General features: G+C 43.3%; 1 protein-coding gene across 2 annotated transcripts in view; it reads left to right on the top strand.

The window, feature by feature from the left end:
- Positions 1 to 18563, top strand: part of SLC25A25 (solute carrier family 25 member 25) — a 41796-nt gene that overhangs the window by 521 nt on the left and 22712 nt on the right. The window lies entirely within an intron of this gene.

Below are 18563 nucleotides of genomic sequence, written 5' to 3'. Positions count from 1 at the left end.
CATGGCTGTCTATGGGCTCTATGTCCAGATATAGGAATGTGATCAATGTCTGCCTCCATTCACTGACACATCACAGGCAGGATTTGTGTTATCACATAAATACCACAAAGAAATCATCGCTTTGCTCCATTCACATCTGAGCGTGGCGGTTTAATGGTGTTTTTTCTTGAGGTGTGTTTTTTTTTTTTTTTTTTTTACCACTTCAATACCGGGCACTTACACCTTCCTGTGCCCAGGCCAATTTTCATCTTTCAGCGCTGTAGCAATTTGAATGACAATTGCGCGGTCATACAACACTACGCAGAAAATGGTTTTCATTCAATCTTCAATGATGGGCACTAATATGGCTGCACTGATGGGTAGGGCTGGGGAAAACGAGTTGAGAGGTCAAATCGATTCAAATTTTCAGCAAATCGATTTTTAATTTTTTTTTTCCCCACGCCGGTCCTGAGGAGCTGCGGGCAGGAGTTTTTAGGTGAGGCTTCGGCCTAGTCCGCGAGGCCGGATGCCACAGACTAGGCCGAAGCCTGCGGCCTCACCTAAAAACTTCTGCCCGAGGAGCGGTGTCCATCAAAAAAAAAAAAAAAAAATGAATCGAGGTGTGTGTGTGTGTGTGTGTGTGTGTGTGTGTGTGTGTTTTGTTTTTTTTTTTTTTTTTTGAAAATCGCCCAGCTCCACTTATTGGTGGCACTGATGGGTGACATTGCTGGGCATCACTTAATTATTCTGTTACATAATGGTGCCAGTCAGTGCCCATATGTGGGCACTGATTGGCACAGATTTGGCATTAGTTTGCACATGTGGATGGCCATGGGGCATGTACCTGGCCATCCACATGTTATTTGCCTCCCTGGTGTTCCTGGCGGCTTCCCTGGTGGTCCAGTGTGGGCATCCGAGTGGGGGGGCTGCACTGATAAACAATCAGCGCAGACCCCCCTGTTAGGAGAGCCGCCGATCGGCTCTCCTCTACTCGCGTCTAGCAGCAGAGGAGAGCCGATCACCGGCTCTTCCTGTTTACATTATGATAAGCCGTGATTGGACACGGCTGATCACGTGGTAAAGAGCCTCCATCACAGGCTCTGGACACTGCGCCGGTCCTGAAGATCTGCGGGCATGAGTTTTTAGGCGAGGCCGTGGCTTCGGCCTAGTGGACTAGGCCGCAGCCTCGCCTAAAAACTCGTGCCTGCAGCGCCTCAGGACCGGCGCGGTGAAGAAAAAAAATCGATTTGCTTAAATTTTTAATCAGTTTGACCTCTCAACTCAAGATTTAAATCCGTTTTTTTATTTATTTATTTTTTCCTCTCCCCAGCCCTACTTTCTGTTGTATTATGTTGTATTCTAGATGTTTTTGGTAAAATTGCAGTAAGTGTATATTGATTGGTTTGCGCAAAAGTTAGTGTCTGTGTGTGGTGTTTAACACCCCCCCCCCCCAAAGAATCATGGTAAAACCATGGAATGCCTGTCACTGGGGGGGGAGGAACTTGGGGGGGGGGGGGGGGGGGTTGCTGTTTGAGCGTCTTACAAGGTTTTTTTTTTTTTTTTTTTTTTTTTCTGCTCAAGTCAGGCATTTCTGTGGAGTCTGAGGCTAAAGATGCCTGTAATCTGCCAAAACGAAGCTCATGTACATTTTTAAACTTCAGGCAACAGAATACTCAGATGTGAATAGGGGCCATTGAAACAAATGGGATTTGGCTTTTTGAGAGTTTTGAGCCACAAGCAGAAAATCGCTCAGGTGTGAATGGGGCCTAAAAACCCGCACTATTCATCTATCTTCTGGTCCATCAGCCGATGTAGGAATGTACAAAATGCCAACCAGGAGAACTCTGCACTGAGAAGAATACAATGTATCCATGTGGAAATCTTTTGTCCTCAGTGGATACATTGTAATCTTCCATCTGAAGGAAATGGTTCTATGATTTCTAATGGCACCCCAATCGCAACGCACTACACTTGTTGCTCAAAAAGGAAAATGAGCATCTTGGGTGACCAGTGTGTAGTGATTTCTCCTGCGCTATCGCTGTGTTTGGGCTGGAATGAATTAGAAGTCCAGCTGCTGCAAACACTCAGTAGCTTATCTGTAGTTTCTATAATTTGTGAAATATATGAAGTGAATGGTGTTGCACAGCACCATTCACTTCATATTCTTTTGGGCGACAAAATCACAGCACGATTGGGCTGCCATTAGAAGTAATGGCATCCCAGCATTTTGCAGCGATTTGGAATTGTGGAAGTTCCATCCACGATCAGAGGTGAATTGGAGCCTAAAGGTGCACTAATCAGACTGAGGACTCAATTCACTAAAGAATATCTCATGACGTTGAATCCTGTGGCACTTTTTCTTTTTTTTTTTTTTTTTTTTTTTTACTATTCTCTCATGAGATAGTGAAATGACATTTTCAGCATTGCCTCATGAGTTATTTACATCACGAACCAAAATCTCGCTGTATATAACTCATAAAACAGCATTAAAATCTATTTACCTAGGCTCCATTCACAGCCAAGCGCACTGGAATCGTGGCAAAACATGGTCCGCATTTGCGATGCCAATTCTTCTTCTTTTTTTTTTTGGTTTTTTTTTTTTTTATGGAACCTCAGACATGGTGCAGTTTTTACCGCTATTAAGCAACAAAACGCGGCAAAAATCGCAACGCCAAACGCACCTGGCTGTGTGCCAAATTTGGTACATATGAGCTTCTTTGGTGCATTTTTTTGGAGCAGAGGGAGGCTCATTCAAATGAATGGCGCCGCTCCAAAAATGTGCCATTAAAAAAAAGTGGTGCTTTAGTACACTTAGGTGTGAATGGAGCCTTAGGCCCCTTTCACACTTGTACAACTTGTCCCACGATATGTGACTGCAAAGTGGCATGACAAGTCGTTCCCCATGATTTCCAATGACAACCATTCATATTAGTATGATTTCAAAGTAGTCCCTGCGCTACTTTGGTCTGACTTTGATGCCAGTTACACAAGCATTCCCTAAAATCTCTGCAAAAATCACACCCGTGCATCGCAGAAAATAGCAGGTACAATCACGCGACTTAGAAGTCGCAGTAGTTTGAAAGGGGCCTAAAGGAAATAAATGCATGAAGTAAATAGTGGTCCAGGTATGAGGTATTTAAGGAATGTAAAAATATAATTTTGGAAGTCTCTTTATTTTTTTTGATCAGTTTCTCAACAGTAATGCATAGATACCTAAATATGGAAAAACACAATCATTGAGGCTTAATTACTTAACTCTTGCGTTGTAACGGCAGGGGGTATTGCACACAATCCAGTGGCCGCAGCCACCGGGATTGTGCGTGACTGACAGGCACCTGCCTGTCAGGTGAGAGCGTGCGGGCAGCTCCGCTGCCGCCCCGATCGCTCTCACACACTCCCGGTACGGCGCGAAGGAGGAGACCGGATACACGTCCGCTCTCCTCCCCTTACAGTGACCCGGAAAGCGATGTTTCATGACTTTTGGGTCACTTTCTCGGTGTCCCCGGCTCGCTTTGCCGGTGTAGGATTTTTTTTTTTTTTATTTTTTTTTTTTGCAATGCCATCTGCATTGCAATGCATTCGGTGAAATACAGGAGAGAGTCCTTTAGACCCTGCCTATCTCAATAAAGAGAACTTGTCGCCAAAAAATAATCACATAGGGGACAAACCTATATCATAGTTACATCCCCTATGTGATGGAAAAAAAGTTAGTGAGTGACACTAAAGGGGTTTTTTTTTTTTTTTTTAACGAACATATCAAACTTGCCTCCACTGTGCAGCTCATTTTGCAGAGTGGCCCCAAACCTGCTCTTCTGGGGTCCCTCGGCGGCTCTCGCGGATCCTCCCCCCACATCAGATAACCCCTGGGAGAAGCGCTCTGCTGGGGGGGGGTTACCTTGCAGGGGCGCTCCAGAGTCCATAGACGCCGAATGCAGGACTCGGCCCTGCCCTGGACCGCCGCGTCATTGGATTTGATTGACAGCAGCGAGAGCCAATGGCTGCGCTGCTATCAATCTATCCAATCAAGAGCCGAGAACCCTGGGCAGAGAGAGAATGCGTCCCCGTGGGACAAGTTCGGGGGTTCAGGAAGGTAGAACGGGGGCTGGGGGCCGGTCACTGACAGGTGTTTTTTCACCTTAATGCATAGGATGCATTAAGGTGAAAGAACACTAACCTTTACAACCCCTTTTAAGTTTGTTTGTTTTTTTTTTTTTTTTTTGCCTCCAATCGCCTTTCAGGACAACCTTAGAGAGAGCGCAGCTCTGCCCATTTTCCATGAAACACATGCAGCTTTTAAATCCCTCCTCTTCCACCATGGCCTCAGTTATTATTTCCTCCGCCATGGTGGAAGTGCAAGCTGGAACTAGGGGCTGCACTCTCTCCGAGGAAGTAGGGGAAAGGGCTTACCTCAATGTTTGGCTGCTTGGAGTGCAGAGACCATCCCAGCATCTCCCCACCCATCCCCCCCCCCCCCCCCCCCCCCCCCCCGGTGGCTGGTAGCTGGGTGGATCGGCGGTGTGTTTCCGCATTACGGTTCTGGGTCCTGGCTGGCGGGTGACGTCATGCCCAGTGACGCAGATTCCTGTAGGGGCGTGGCGACAAGTGATTACAGTCGCCTGGAACGCAGAGGCCAGGGGGGTGGGTTGAACAATCGGTGCTTCCGGCCCGCACTGATGGTGCCGGAACCGGGAAAAGTCTGTTTTTTTTTTTTTTTTTTTTTTGTTTTTTTATCATTCCCCACTGCACTCTCTGCTACGATGGATGAGAGACCGTCAGCCACGGTGGAGACAGGCACTGGTCAGGCCCAGGTAAGAAGGGCACAGTGGTGCCTTTTATTCTTCTCCGTATGGGCTTTTGCTGTGACCCTGCAGTTTAATGGTGGAGGTTTTGCTATGATTGGTTTCAACACTAAGGGGATCTCTCTCTTTTATATTACTGGTGGTGGTCTGTGTTTTTCTTTAGCACTACAGGGCAGGAAAGTGTTCAGCGTTTTAGTAAGATGCTGTCGCTCTCGTTTCAGGAAAAAGTTTTAGTAAAAACGAAACCTTTTAACCCACCAAATCAGAGGAAATGCCCTTCATGCAAGAATCCTCTGAGACTCTTGGCAAAAGGCCATGTGCAGATCCTGCATTAAGGATCTTATCGAAGAGGAAACATCCCAGCAATATAAAGACTTGTTTTCCTCAGTACGTCAACTCACAAATTCACTAAGTTCAGTTAAATATTGCCGGTCCAGCCAGCAAGCCAGGTTGAAACCCAGAAACCACCACCTAGTCCTAGGGCATCTTCCTCTAGGCCTGTAGAGGTTGTGGACGAGGGGGCAGGTACTCTTCCCTTTCTCAGGGATTCGGAGGATGAGGAAGATGACAGCCGAGGCTCTAGGTACAAATTGTCTTTAGAGGAAATGGATGACCTTTTGAAGGTGATTTACACAACCCTCAACATTCAGGAGGAGAAAGTACAATTGTCGGTTCATGATAAAAATGTACCAGGGTCTGAATGACACCAAACACAGGGTGTTCCCAGTCCTCAGAGTTCTATCGGATGCTGTCAAGAAGGAATGGAAGGACGCTGAAAGAGGCCCCTTCCTTTCCAAAACCCTCAAGAGACGGTTTCCCTTTGAAGACAAAGAGTCTGAAGTGTGGAATAGAAAACCGCGTGTGGATGCGGCTTTTTCACAAGTGTCCCGTCTTTGAGGACATGGGGGAGCTGAAGGATGCAATGGATAAAAGGGCAGACTCCCTCTTGAAAAAGGTGTGGGATTCCACCTCAGCCAGCCTTAAACCAGCTATGGCTTCCACGGTGGTGACAAGAAACCTAGAATGCTGGGTAGAAAAACTGAAGTCATGTAGAGGCGGGGACGCCACGAAAAGATCTTTTGGAATCCTTTCCGTTAATTCTAAAAGCAGTAAAATACATGGCTGACGCATTGGCTAAATCTATAAAGATGGCAGGAAGGTCATCAGCTCTGGTGAATTCAGCCAGACATGCTGTTTGGCTAAAAACTTGGTCAGGCGACACGGCCTCCAAGGTTAAATTGTGTGGCCTACCCTTCTCGGGGGATCTTCTTTTTGGTCCAGACCTGGTAACCATCTTGGACAGGACAGCTGACAAGAAAAAAGCTTTCCCTACCAAAAAGAAACAAACAGCTAAAAAGAATTTTCATGCTGTTCAGCAGCCCCGTAAGATTAGAGAAAACAAGAACCATTGGGCCTCCCAAAAGGTTAAGGCTAGAGGAGGAGTTCTCTTTAGATCTCCCCCAGACCAGCCCCCTCAAAAAAGTGAGTCTTGTCCCAGTAGGTGGGAAGATTGTCTGCCAGGACATCTTCAAGCCTGTTCATAAGGAATGTTATCTCTCAGGGTTACAGTCTGGAGTTTTCAAAGGGCCACCCCCAGCAGGTTTTACGTTACAGCTCTTTCAAAGGATCGGGACAAAGCTTCAGCAATGACAAACCTATTAAAGGATCTGATCCAACAAGAAGTAATAGTCCAGGTCCCGAAACATCAGGAGGGCCGAGGCTTCTATTCCCACATCTTTCTGGTGAAAAAGCCTTCGGGGAAGTATCGATTGATCCTGAACCTATAAATCCTAAACGGATCATTTTGTCACAAACATTTCCGGATGGACACAATCCATTCAATAACTGTTGACTCCAGACTGCTTCATGGCATCCCTAGATTTGAGGGATGCTTACCTACATGTCCCAATTGCTCAGGCTTCCCAACGTTTCCTCCGATTGGCCCTCAACCTGGGGTCATCGTATTGGCATCTTCAGTTCAAAGCTCTGCCTTTCGGACTCTTCCTTCCCCCAGGATTTTCACAAAAATAATGGTGGAAGCCCTGGAGCCTCTGAAGTTAAGAGGATTTTCCGTCATTCCATATCTGGACGACCTGTTCTTTGCAGACTCCAGGGAGCAAGTGGTGACAAATCTCCAGGTATCACAGGCACACCTCAGGGGCCTAGGGTGGCTTCTCAACCTGGAGAAATCAAATCTAGAACCAAGTCAAGAAATTATGTTTCGGAGTTATGCGATAAATTCAGTGGTCCAGAAAGTTTTCTTACCACAGGTGAAGTTGGAGAAGATTTTTTTTTTTTTTTTTTCCTGCAGTAAAACAAATTCAAACAAATATCTCAATCTCAGTCCATGGCAGTATTAGGCCTTCTCACGGCATCGATCCCAGCTGTACAGTGGGCCAGATTTCATTCCAGACCACTCCAGTTGAACATCTTACAGACATGGTTGCATCAGGTTTCACTGGAAAAGCAGATCAGACTTACCTCAAAGGTAAAACGAGCACTCTGGTGGTAGAGGGACTCAGCCAACCTGACGAAAGGTCTTTTCTGGGTCTTTCCACTAGACAAGCGTCTAACGTCTCATGGGACTTGGTCCAAGACAGAAGCCCGCAGATCATCAAACTGGTGGGAACTAAAAGCCATCTTTCTCGGTCTTCTAGCTCTTCAACAAGCAGTGAAGGAACATCACGTTCAGGTCCTTTCGGACAATGACCGCTATAGCATACGCGCTTAAGCAGGGAGAAACCAGGAGCAGAGGACTTGTGGAACTAGCCAGTCAACTACTTTCCTGGGCAGAACAGAATGTGGCCTCTGTCGGCAATTCACCTAAAGGGTTCTCAGAATTTGCTAGCAGACCTACTCGGCAGGAGGAAGGTGGTGGAAGCAGAGTGGAGTCTGAATCAAGAAGTCTTCTTGATGATCTTCAGAACATGGGGGCAACCCCAAGTAGACCTGTTCGCCAGCCAATAGAACTCAAAGGTTCAGAACTTCTTTTCTCTTCACTGAGGAGAACAAGCCATAGGCATGGATGCTCTCGCACATCCATGGCATTACCAACTGTGCTATGCCTTAACCCCCTTTCCTCTGATACCGATGGTCTTAAGGAAATTCAGAGAAGAGAGAACCAACATGATCCTGGTAACTCCCTTTTGGCCAAAAAGACCTTGGTTAGCCACACTACTAAATTTGGCCACAGAGCCTCCGTGGAGGCTGCTGCTCAGGAAGGACATTCTAACACAGGGCTCTGTGATTCATCCGGAAGCAGACCGATTACATCTAACTGCTTGGCGTCTGAGGAAGATCTCCTAAAATCCAAGGGTTTATCCGATAAATTAAATTAGTAAAGGCCCTACTTTCCAGCAGAAAAGAGGTAATTTGGGCCATATACCTAAAGGTCTGGAAGAAATTTTAATTCCTATTGTACCTCCTAAAAGCTTTCAGGTAAAAAGCGTTGTATCAGTCCTTGAATTTCTCCATGATGGAATGGAAAAGGGACTGGCAGCCAGCACCTTAAAAACACAGCTGGCAGCTTTAAGTTTATTTTGAAAGGACTCTATCCAGAGAAGTTTTAATTTCAAGATTCTTCAGGGCACTAGCACGAAATAGGCCGGTGGCCCTCAAAAATTTTCCCGGTTGGGACTTATCTATTGTTTTTACAGGGTCTCACGGGGGCTCCGTTTGAACCCTTACAGGAAGAATCCTTAAATTTAGTTCTGAAAAGAATCTTTTTAGTGGCCATTACCTCGGCAAGAGTTTAGTGAGCTCCAGGCCCTGGCAGTCAGGGAACCTTTTCTTAGTTTTTCCAGACCAAGTGGTTCTTCAGACATGCCCAGCTTTCCTGCCCAAAGCTTCTTCAAATTTCCTTAGCTTTTAGGAAATAATTTTGCCCACTTTCTCCTCAGTTCCTGCCAATACAGGAGAAGAAGCTTTCCACACTTTGAACGTAAGGAGATGCCTGCTTCAATTCTTATCAATCACTACGGATTTCAGAAAATCAAATGCGCTTTGTGGTTTTCTCAGGCTCACGTAAAGAGGAGAAAGCTTCTAAGAGCACTCTGGGCAAATGGCTTAGATGGGCGATTATGGAGGCCTATGAAGCTAAAGGAGAAATACCCACTCAGGTATTGCTGCTCATTCCACAAGATCAACGGCAGTTTCCTGGGCCAATGCTATGTCTGATCAAATTTTCAAGGTAGCTACTTGTGTTAGTGAAATTTGGTTGTACGCAAAGCACACAGCCAAATCTCCTGTTTCTAATCATAATAACAATTTCGTCTAATGATAAAATACCATCTCACCTTTTGATCATATGTCTCTCCTCTGGTGTGTGTCTCATGCTTACAAATAGAATCGCAACACATCCTTCTTACACTCATCTCAGCAAGACTGCCCTTACAGCTCTGTCTCAGCTGTCTGCGTGAGCCACTTTATTAGCATATCAATAGCAAGTCCCAAAGCTTGAGGGTTCCGCCTCCAACAGCCAAACACCTCTTACAAAGCTTGTGACCTCACAAGAAATGGACACAGGATATGACCTCACAGGATGTAAATGACCATATAAGGATTTAACACAGGAAAATGCAACAACCAATGAACAATGACTACAGGAGTCTCATGGGTGTGTCTGAGCAGAGACAGGGTGCATGTATGTTTTTAGAAGCCACATGGCTTTCAAACATTAACCCTGTCTCCAACCAGAACCCAAAAGACTCCCGTATTTCCGTTTGATAGAAATCCCTATTATACATTGTTCCAGAGAACAATGTATACCTGGGATTATTCTACTGTCTTTGTGGACGAGAAATTATCGGCAGGCGTACACTCATTGGGCCACAAATGTGTTGATCAGGCACACAGGCAACATGAGAGCACACTCGTTAATCCGATAATGTCTTTGCAGAGCGAGCACATCCCCACCAGACGATCGTTCTGTGCATCGCACAGGGGCCCTTAGCTGGCGGACATGTCCCCACTCCAAAACATTTCTCTACGTCCCCAAAGAGCTTTTCACTACCAAACGGATCTCAACCAGGGTTGGCCTGCCCCAGTCAGCTATTAGAGCGGGCTGTGATTGAACACACACACTGGGAGACTTATGACAATACATTAATATAAAATTTTCCACAACACTTGGTCCAACTACTCAACATTTCTCCGACATTATAGGTTGGACTTACTGTCCGCCGCAGATCAAGCCTTCGGCAGGAAGGTATTGCAGGCAGTAGTCCCACCCTAAGGTAAGTTTCTCGGTTATCCTCTCCAAGTTTGTCCTGAAAGGCAATTGGAGAAAGGCCTAGTTAGACTTACTGGTGACTGTATTTCTAAGAGCCTTTCAGGACAACCGCTATTTCCCTCCCTTTGTATCTTAGATATACGTTGGCACAATGGCAGTGGTGGGCAAATGGGTGTACCTGTATGTCCCCTTTAATTGGTGGGGCCCGCCGCGTACAGACCCACTGACTCGATGTCTGCCAGCGTTCATGTCACGGAGACGCAGAATGGGGAGATTTAAGCAAGGCATTTCCCTATTCTGCCTTGTGACATGACAGATCACTGCTCCCTGTCATCGGGAGCAGTGATCGCTGTCATGCGAGTTGTAGCCAATATCACTCCCTAGGACACACCTAACCCCCTTCATCACCCACTAGTGTTTAACCCCTTCCCTGCCAGTGTCTTACACAGTAATCAGTGCATTTTTATAGCACTGATTGCTGTATAAATGACAATGGTGTCCAATGTGTCTGCCATAATGTCGCAGTCACAATAAAAATTGCAGATCGCCACTAATACTACTTTATTTTTATTTAATTTTTTTTTTTTTGCCATAAAATTATCCCCCATTTTGTAGACTCTATACCTTTTTTGCTTAAATCAATTTACACTTATTGCAATATTTTTTGAGGGGGGAAAAAAAAAATTATGAATACATATCGGCCTAAACTGAGAATTTTTGGGGGTATTTATTATAGCAAAAAGTAAATCATTCTTTATTTTTTGCGCCAAAAAAAAAAAAAAAAAACACTGCAGAGGTGATCAAATACCACCAAAAAGCTCTATTTGTGGGGAAAATTTTGTTTGGGTACAACATCACACGCCCGCGCAATTGTCAGTTAAAGCGACGCAGTGCCGAATCACAAAAAGTGGTCTGGTCAGGAAGGGGGTAAAATCCGGGGCTGAAGCGGTTTAATGTGTGGATGGGAAAATCTGTTTGTTTTTTTGTTTTCATTCAACCTGCTATTACTGTATAATGACATGCAAAGTAAAACATACTATTGATTACAAATATATCAAAGGCTTTGCTTACTCATTTCCTAAGTGTTTGATGACTTTTGGAAAGGTTTCTATAGAAACACTGATTATTTCTTTGTTTCTTAGTGATTTCAATCCTCTAATCCTGGTTTGTGGCACCAGTTTAATTAGCAAACACTGACTAGCCAAGTGTATGGTAGATTTCACACACCACCCAACCCCCCTCTTTTATGTCTATAGAAGTAATTACATCAATACTGGTCTCCTAATAAACAAAACGAGAATTTTACCAGTATAGTTTCATATAACGTGACTTTCAGCCCCCTCTTTCCTACAGGGATGAGTCACTAGGACTGCAAGGCCACAACTAGACACATTACTGGAAGTGTTGTGGTGTGAGGGGTTTTTTTTTTTTTTTTTTTTTTTTTTTTTTTTTCTTTGTTTTTGTTTTCTCTTGGTAGACTAAACAAGCCTACTTCTGTTCTTTGGTTCAAATAGTTTTTCCTCAACAATGTCCAAGCTGCATTAACTAATGGCTGTCCATTTCTTCACTTGTGGATTGACATAATTTGGTGTTGGAAGACTCATTTAAGGCTTGGAAGTCTTGAAGGTTTACATTGGACCTGATGTAAGGTTTATTTCATTAGAGAAAGCTCATTAAATCCAAAGGTAGTCTGCTTATTAAAGGCTTGGTTATTTGTACACTGGGGCAAAGGAAGCATGACTATCCATAGCAGCTAATCTGACATGTAGTGTCTTAGTTTATATTTATACAACATGCGTCTTATTTCTTTCTTCTTCCTAGTAGAGGCTCGTTGCTCCTCTGTTAAAGTGATTGTAAACGATCACCTGGTTTAAATCCCAACCACAACACAATCTGCCTGGAGTTTGCATGTTCTCCCTGTGCCTGTGTGGGTTTCCTCCGGGTACTCCGCTTTCCTCCCACACTCCAAAGACATGCTTGTAGGTTAATTGGATCCTGTCTAATTCGTCTTTTAGTATGTGTATGTATGAATGTGTTAGGTACCTTTTTTAGAGTGTAAGCTTCTTGAGGGTAGGGACTGATGAGAATGTACAATGTATATGTAAAACGCTGTGTAAATTGACGGCGCTATACAAGTACCTGAAATAAATAAATCGCCTTGTGAAACAATCCAGTTTAAAATGGGAATGGGAGGCAAAAAATTTGCGCATAGATGTAAAAAAAAATCTTCCTTCTTCCTCTTTTCCTTTTTTCTTCCTCTTTCCTCTTTCCTCTTTTCTTCCTCTTTCTTTTTTTCTTTTCTTTTTTCTTTCACATTCCCTCTGTTATCAGCATACAAGCTGGGGGGGAGAAGCAACAGTGTACTGATCTTCCCAGTGAATGGCTGCAGTGGGGGTGTATTGGGACAAGTCTCAACCATTGGAGGAGAGCAGGCTGAGCTCCCAGCATAGCTAGAGAACTGACCAAGCTGTGCTCCCTTGCCTAATGTGGTCAGTTTTTAATAGGAAAGCCTAGGGATTTCACAGAAAGGAAGCGATACAAAGAGAACAGGATACTTTCTCCTACAAGTACATAGTACAGCAGGCACTTATCAGGAATATGAAATGCTGGGGTAACAAACACTTTAAAATAGTATCTAATGTGGGGGCATATAAAGACATTATACTATGTCTATAACATATAGCAGCCATATTTCTCTAGTCCAGGTTGAAAGTGATCTAGTTGCTATGAAGATTTGTTATACAGTCCTTATAAATGGACAGATCTCTTGCCTTCATTTCATGTGGCATAACTTTGCCCATATTACTTACACAGCAGTGCTGATTTATGCAAACTAACCAGGAAGGTTTCGGCTTTTTATTCAGTAAAGTGAAAGTCTGGTTGTTGGATCGCTGCTTCCTTTTCTACCTGAGCAGTTTTACCGGCTTCTAGGGCCTAAATGAATGGATGTTTGTAGAGTGACAGATGCTGGATAAATATCGGCTGACACATCAGCTGTGATAGGTTAGGAGTATGCAGTTCTTTGTTACATGCAAAGTAAACCTTGCTATATCAGCACATCAAACATTCCATTATCTCTCAGGAAAAATGTTTGCATCAAAGTGACTTAGGCCTCATGTACACCGCTGCTGGTAAACTGACATTTTGGAGCAGTTGGGCATTTTTTTCAACCGCCCCTGAAATCTCCTCTGTTATCTTATCAGTACATGTACACAGGGTCCTTTATAGTCCTTTCTAGGCAGTTGTGTTTAGAGGCTTTTTTTTTTTTTTTCTTGGAACCCAGAAAAATGCGTTCAGAAGCTGAGTTTAGAGGCATTTCAAACACGGTAACTCCCATTTAGCCGTGTTTCGTTTACAGGCATTTTTGGCTATTTTGAAGAGTAACTTTTTTTTTTTTTTTTTTTCTTCAAACGCGGCATGTAAACGTGGCTAAATGGCCATTTTTAGACGCCGGTTTCTAGCTGTTCAGGAGAGGTTGAACAACGTCCCATGTACATGACGCCTAAGTTTGTTGCTGCACTGAAAACCTTGATCACCAAGAAGTCCGTTTCCCCTGGAGCCTAGCTGTGTGTGTGTGTGTGTGTGTGTGTGTGTGTGTGTGTGTGTGTGTGTGTCTCATGTGAAGTAATGTTAATAGCCTCCTTTCCCTAAATAGTATTAACAACATGATGTGAGGATGCCCCAGGGCTTCTCCAATTCCAGGGATGCCTGAAATAACATGGAGATGACTCCATTCATTACCATAGGAAATGCTAATAATTCACCCTCCCACCCTGCTGAAACACACACAGGAGTCTTTCTATACATGCAGCAGAATACAGGTATCTATAGTTCAAAGCATTGTTTCTCAACTCCAGTCCTCAAGGCGCCCTAACAGTTCATGTTTTCAGGCTTTCCATTATTTTGCACAGGTGATTTGATCTGTTTCACTGCCTTAGTAATTACCACAGCCGTTTCATCTGAGGGAAATCCTGAAAACTTGTTAGGGGCACCTTGAGGACTGGAGTTGGTCCAGAGTTCTAAGGGGAAGTTGTGTGTAACTGGAGTGATAATTTTGGCAATCTTTTATTGCACAAGGCCCTTTCCATGGCTTGATTGTGTAATTGGCCTTATGTGGGACCCTTGTGTCTAGTTTGCCATAACTTCCTCTTTATGTAGTTGTCGCTAAAGGTTATTTATATATTGGTTACCCTTGTTGTAACCCATTCTCCTACCCTTGCTGTAGCACCTTTTTGTAGTATGTTGTGCTCTGCATGTATACCAGAACAATCCGACTGTGTGAAAGGGTCCTAAAGCTTTAAAGCATAACACGGCAAAACTTTTTTTTTTTTTTTTTTTCCCTGAATAGTGTGAGGGATTCCAAGGGACATTAAGCGGTTACTATATAATTTTTTTTTTTTTTTTTTTTTTTACTGCACACTGCTTTCTACTTGGTATGCTGCTATACACCATCAATTTGGCGATTTTAAAAGTAATGGGCTGAATGCAGGCATGTTGATCTCTGGTGAGGAGTAAAAACATGACTGTTTGCGATCTAGTCTACTGTAGGTGTCACAAGAAACTCAATGGGTCGTGCTCATGTGCAACACTAATTACACTGACTGTGGTTACCTGCTGAGGACATCCTGCTCCCACCTGCTGGGTTTGCGTTTGTTTACTGTGATGGAAGATACTTTGTTATGCGCACACAAATGGGCTCAAAATCACATAACAGTCGCTATCTGACCATGGTGGCTTTTTTTTTTTTTTTTTTTTTTTTTCTTCTTTTACTGGAACATAGTGCTGGGAGTTTTTCTTAAAAAAAAAAAAAAAAAAAAAAAAAATTTGAATCGAGGGGGGTTTTTTTTTTTTTTTTTTTTTTTTTGTGGACACCGCTCTGATCACGAGGAGCTGCGGGCAGGAGTTTTTAGGCGAGGCCGCGGCTTTAGCCTAGTCCGCGGCGTCCGGCCTCGCGGACTAGGCCGAAGCCGCGGCCTCGCCTAAAAACTCTTGCCCGCAGCTCCTCAGGACAGGCGCTGTGGAAAAAAATCGATTTGCTTACATTTTGAATCTATTTGACCTACTCGATTCAAGATTTAAATCTATTTCTTTTTTTTTTTTTTTTTTTTCCCCCTGCCCTACTGGAACATAGTAGAAAAAATATTGATATATGAATAGTCTGTATAGGGAGAGACTAGAACTGTAGTTTGACTGCAAACCAAGAAGCAAAGCCTACATTTGTGGAACATGGCTGTCCCATTCAAAGGGTTTTTTTTATTTTTTGTAACAGGTCTATGGTCACATCCTAATTTTATAATAGAAATATTTGACAATCCAATATAAGCTTACTTGAAAATACTCCTCCTTTCATGAGATCTGCTGGCTGTCTTTCCCCAACTTCCTGGATTCCCAGCATGATTTGCAGCTTCTCTGTTTCCTGTACTAACTATGCCTCCTGAAACTCCTCCATTCAGCACGTCTGTAGTTCAGATGGCAGGCTCTGAAATGTGATGCAGCAGTGATTATTCACAGGGCATAGTGAATCCAGAATTCAAGGAGATTTTTGGGGAAGTTCACACAGTAAGTTAACATGATAGCAATTTACAAATATCTCAATGGTAATACCAGCATAGGAAAAAAAAAACGATTCGGTCTCAGGGAGTGTAAGGACACGGAGCCACACAATGAGATTGGAGGAGAAGCGGTTTAACCTTTAAGTTGCGCAGGGGGATTTCACTGTCGGGGCGATAAAAAATATGGAACTCTCTCAATTGGCGGTGGGGAGTATGGGTATTTTTAAAAGAATCTTGGATGTGCATCTTAAAGAATACCCCATATGGGAAATAATTCTATACACTGACACACGTACACCTACACAAGTTGAACTGGATGGACTATTGTCTTCAACCTCGCAACTATGCAAAAACATAAATATCACCCTGGAACCTAGGAGTAGGGAAATATAATTTTGACTAAATATTTTACACCAAACTGTTCTTTTGCATTTTTCTGAAACCTCAAAAACCAAGAGTTTTTTTCATGAATGTAAAGTATACTGTTATATCTAACATGAAATAAAATGCTTTCCAGATGCCCTAGCACAGAAATGTACAAAATAGTGTAGCGCGACTAATCGTCTCAATTGTAAAAGTCCACTATACACAGTCCATAAAGTGGTAGTATAATCAAATTGCCACAGTGACACGTGAATTGTCCATCTCTTTGATAGGGTCGTGTGTGTGTGTGTGATTCCACTGAACGAGTGAATTGAATGCTCACCTTAGTGTTTGACCTCCATAAGAAGGGTGTTTCCCCATCTCACCACACATAGCTTTCCCCCTCCTATACACGTTACGTCCTGTGACTGGACTTCCTCAATGGGTCTTACTGTGGAAGTCCAATCACCAAATGTAATGCATATTGGGGCGGAGCCCAGCCCATGACCTCCTCTTGCAGCCATCTTGGAGAACTACTATGTGGTGTGCTGGGGAAACACGTGGATGTATATCAGCACATGCATTTTTGAGCTATATATTCCTGTAAGTGGTTTTTAATGCACTGAGAGAATAAATTCAATATGGAGAGAACTATTGATCTTTTGTATTCTGTATATGCCCATGGCTTTTTTTTTTTTTTTTTGTTAAGTATATGAGGGCAAGTAGTTCCTGAAGTGGGGGTGGGGGAGCGGCGCCTAGAAGGAATGATCAAAGAAGTGAGCTATTCCAGTTATTGCCTTGGGATGTGTTGTTGCGTTGTTTGACCTTTCTTTTAAGGTGAGCATTCAATTCACTTATTTACTGGAAGCACGTACGCCACTTACCACTTACAAAGAGCTAGACATTTTTTCACTGATTTGATTGTACTACTATTTATGGACTGCTTATAGTGGACTTTTTACTATTGAGCTGATCATTAGTTGTGCTACGTTATTTATTTTGTATGTCAGTTATTGAGGGTGTGTTCTGGAATCGTCTGCACAGTGTTTGAGCTACCAACTATAACTTTATTTTTGTTGTATGTATGAGATTACAATCATTTTTGTCCACTTATACTAATTTTGATTAGCACAGAAATTTAGTCTGCTCCTAGATGGCCAGATTTCTGTACCTCCTTTTTAATTGAATGGTTGGTTTAAGCACTGGCACCTAGCAGTGACAGTAGTGCATGCACTGAATTAGGCTGGTCATACTTTATACGTTTAAACTTGCCAAAACCATCTAAATATGAGGTCAAACCTAAACACTATCAATTTGTATGCAATCAGAAAGGCCCTTGCACTACATAGTTAAAGAGAAATCTGAAGGAAATTGAACAAGAAAATTGTAGAATGTATGGCCAGCTTTATAGTCAGAGTGAAGAATATGACTGTTTGCCAGGAAACTTTCCAATAAAATCTGCTGACATGACAAAGCACACCATGCCCTGAAGATGTTGCTTATCCCATAAGAGTTCAGAAATGGCTTAATTGTTGAGTGTTTGTTTGTTTTGTGTGTTATATTGGCTCCCACCATGAAGAGGGTCGTGGTCCCCCCCCCCCCAATCAGATTTTGGTTAATATAAACTTTTGGAGTTCCTTTCATCTGGAGGTCACTTTCCTGGCATTCTGTGTTATCTTGCTGGTATGGTGCTGTATATTAAGATGAGATCAGTGTGTGAAGATAAGCCCTACTGATGTGCTTTGTACTTCCAGCATTTCTTTAATCCATTTAAGATCTTTACATACAATGCTCTATTTCCTCATCACGCGACGCTCTTCTTACCCTTTTCTATTCACAACCATCTGTTCAGCAGTTTGTGTTCTTTGGGTTAGTGGTCATTTGGCAGTAGATAGAACATTCTGAATTCAATTGTCATTTCATCCATGCTTTATTTGTCTGTCTGTAAAGCACAGATATTTGATATGCAGAAGGCTTTCTTTCAGAACCGAATACTTCTGAAAGACCAGGGCAGAGGCCATGTGTTATGCACCACAGGTTGAAGGAAAGAAAATTGCTTGATTTGGGAATCCTTCCCCCACAGTGCTATTGTGTTCTGCCAACGGAGAGCCAACAGAATACAATGGTCGCTGCTGGTGGCTTTAGCCACCAGCAGTCATCAGGCAAAAAAAAACAGGCTGGTTCTGGTTGTAGTGAAGTTGATTGACCCCAGTACAACCAGCCTGCACATAGACTGATTGAAATTTTAATTTTAAATCAGTCTACGGCAAGCTTAATTGACAAAGCAGAATTCCGACACACTCAGGCCTTCAAAAGGGCTCCAGGAAGACCTTGCAAAGTTTTGCTGACCAGAATGCTTGAATGTGGGTACTTTATTACCTTGGGATATCTTTGACCTTCTTTTTTTTTTTTTTTTTTTTTTTTTTTTTTGGAATGCACAGTACATAAAGATGCATGCTCAGGCACGCTTCGGTCATTTATGAGATGACTGACTTGTAGTCTGCACATCATTTGCCCAGCTTATATTTTCCCTAAAGCTGTATTCCCACAGTCCCTAAAAGAGGGTGTGTGGCAAGTGTTTTCAGTGCCTTCAGGGCACCCCCAAATGTCAGGTGTACTGAGTAGCATCCAAGTCTACTT

This window comes from Aquarana catesbeiana, linkage group LG09, assembly GCF_042186555.1.
Source record: "Aquarana catesbeiana isolate 2022-GZ linkage group LG09, ASM4218655v1, whole genome shotgun sequence".
NCBI lineage: Eukaryota > Metazoa > Chordata > Amphibia > Anura > Ranidae > Aquarana > Aquarana catesbeiana.
Note: the sequence above shows the minus strand (reverse complement) of the source record. Positions and strands in the feature narration are given on the sequence as shown.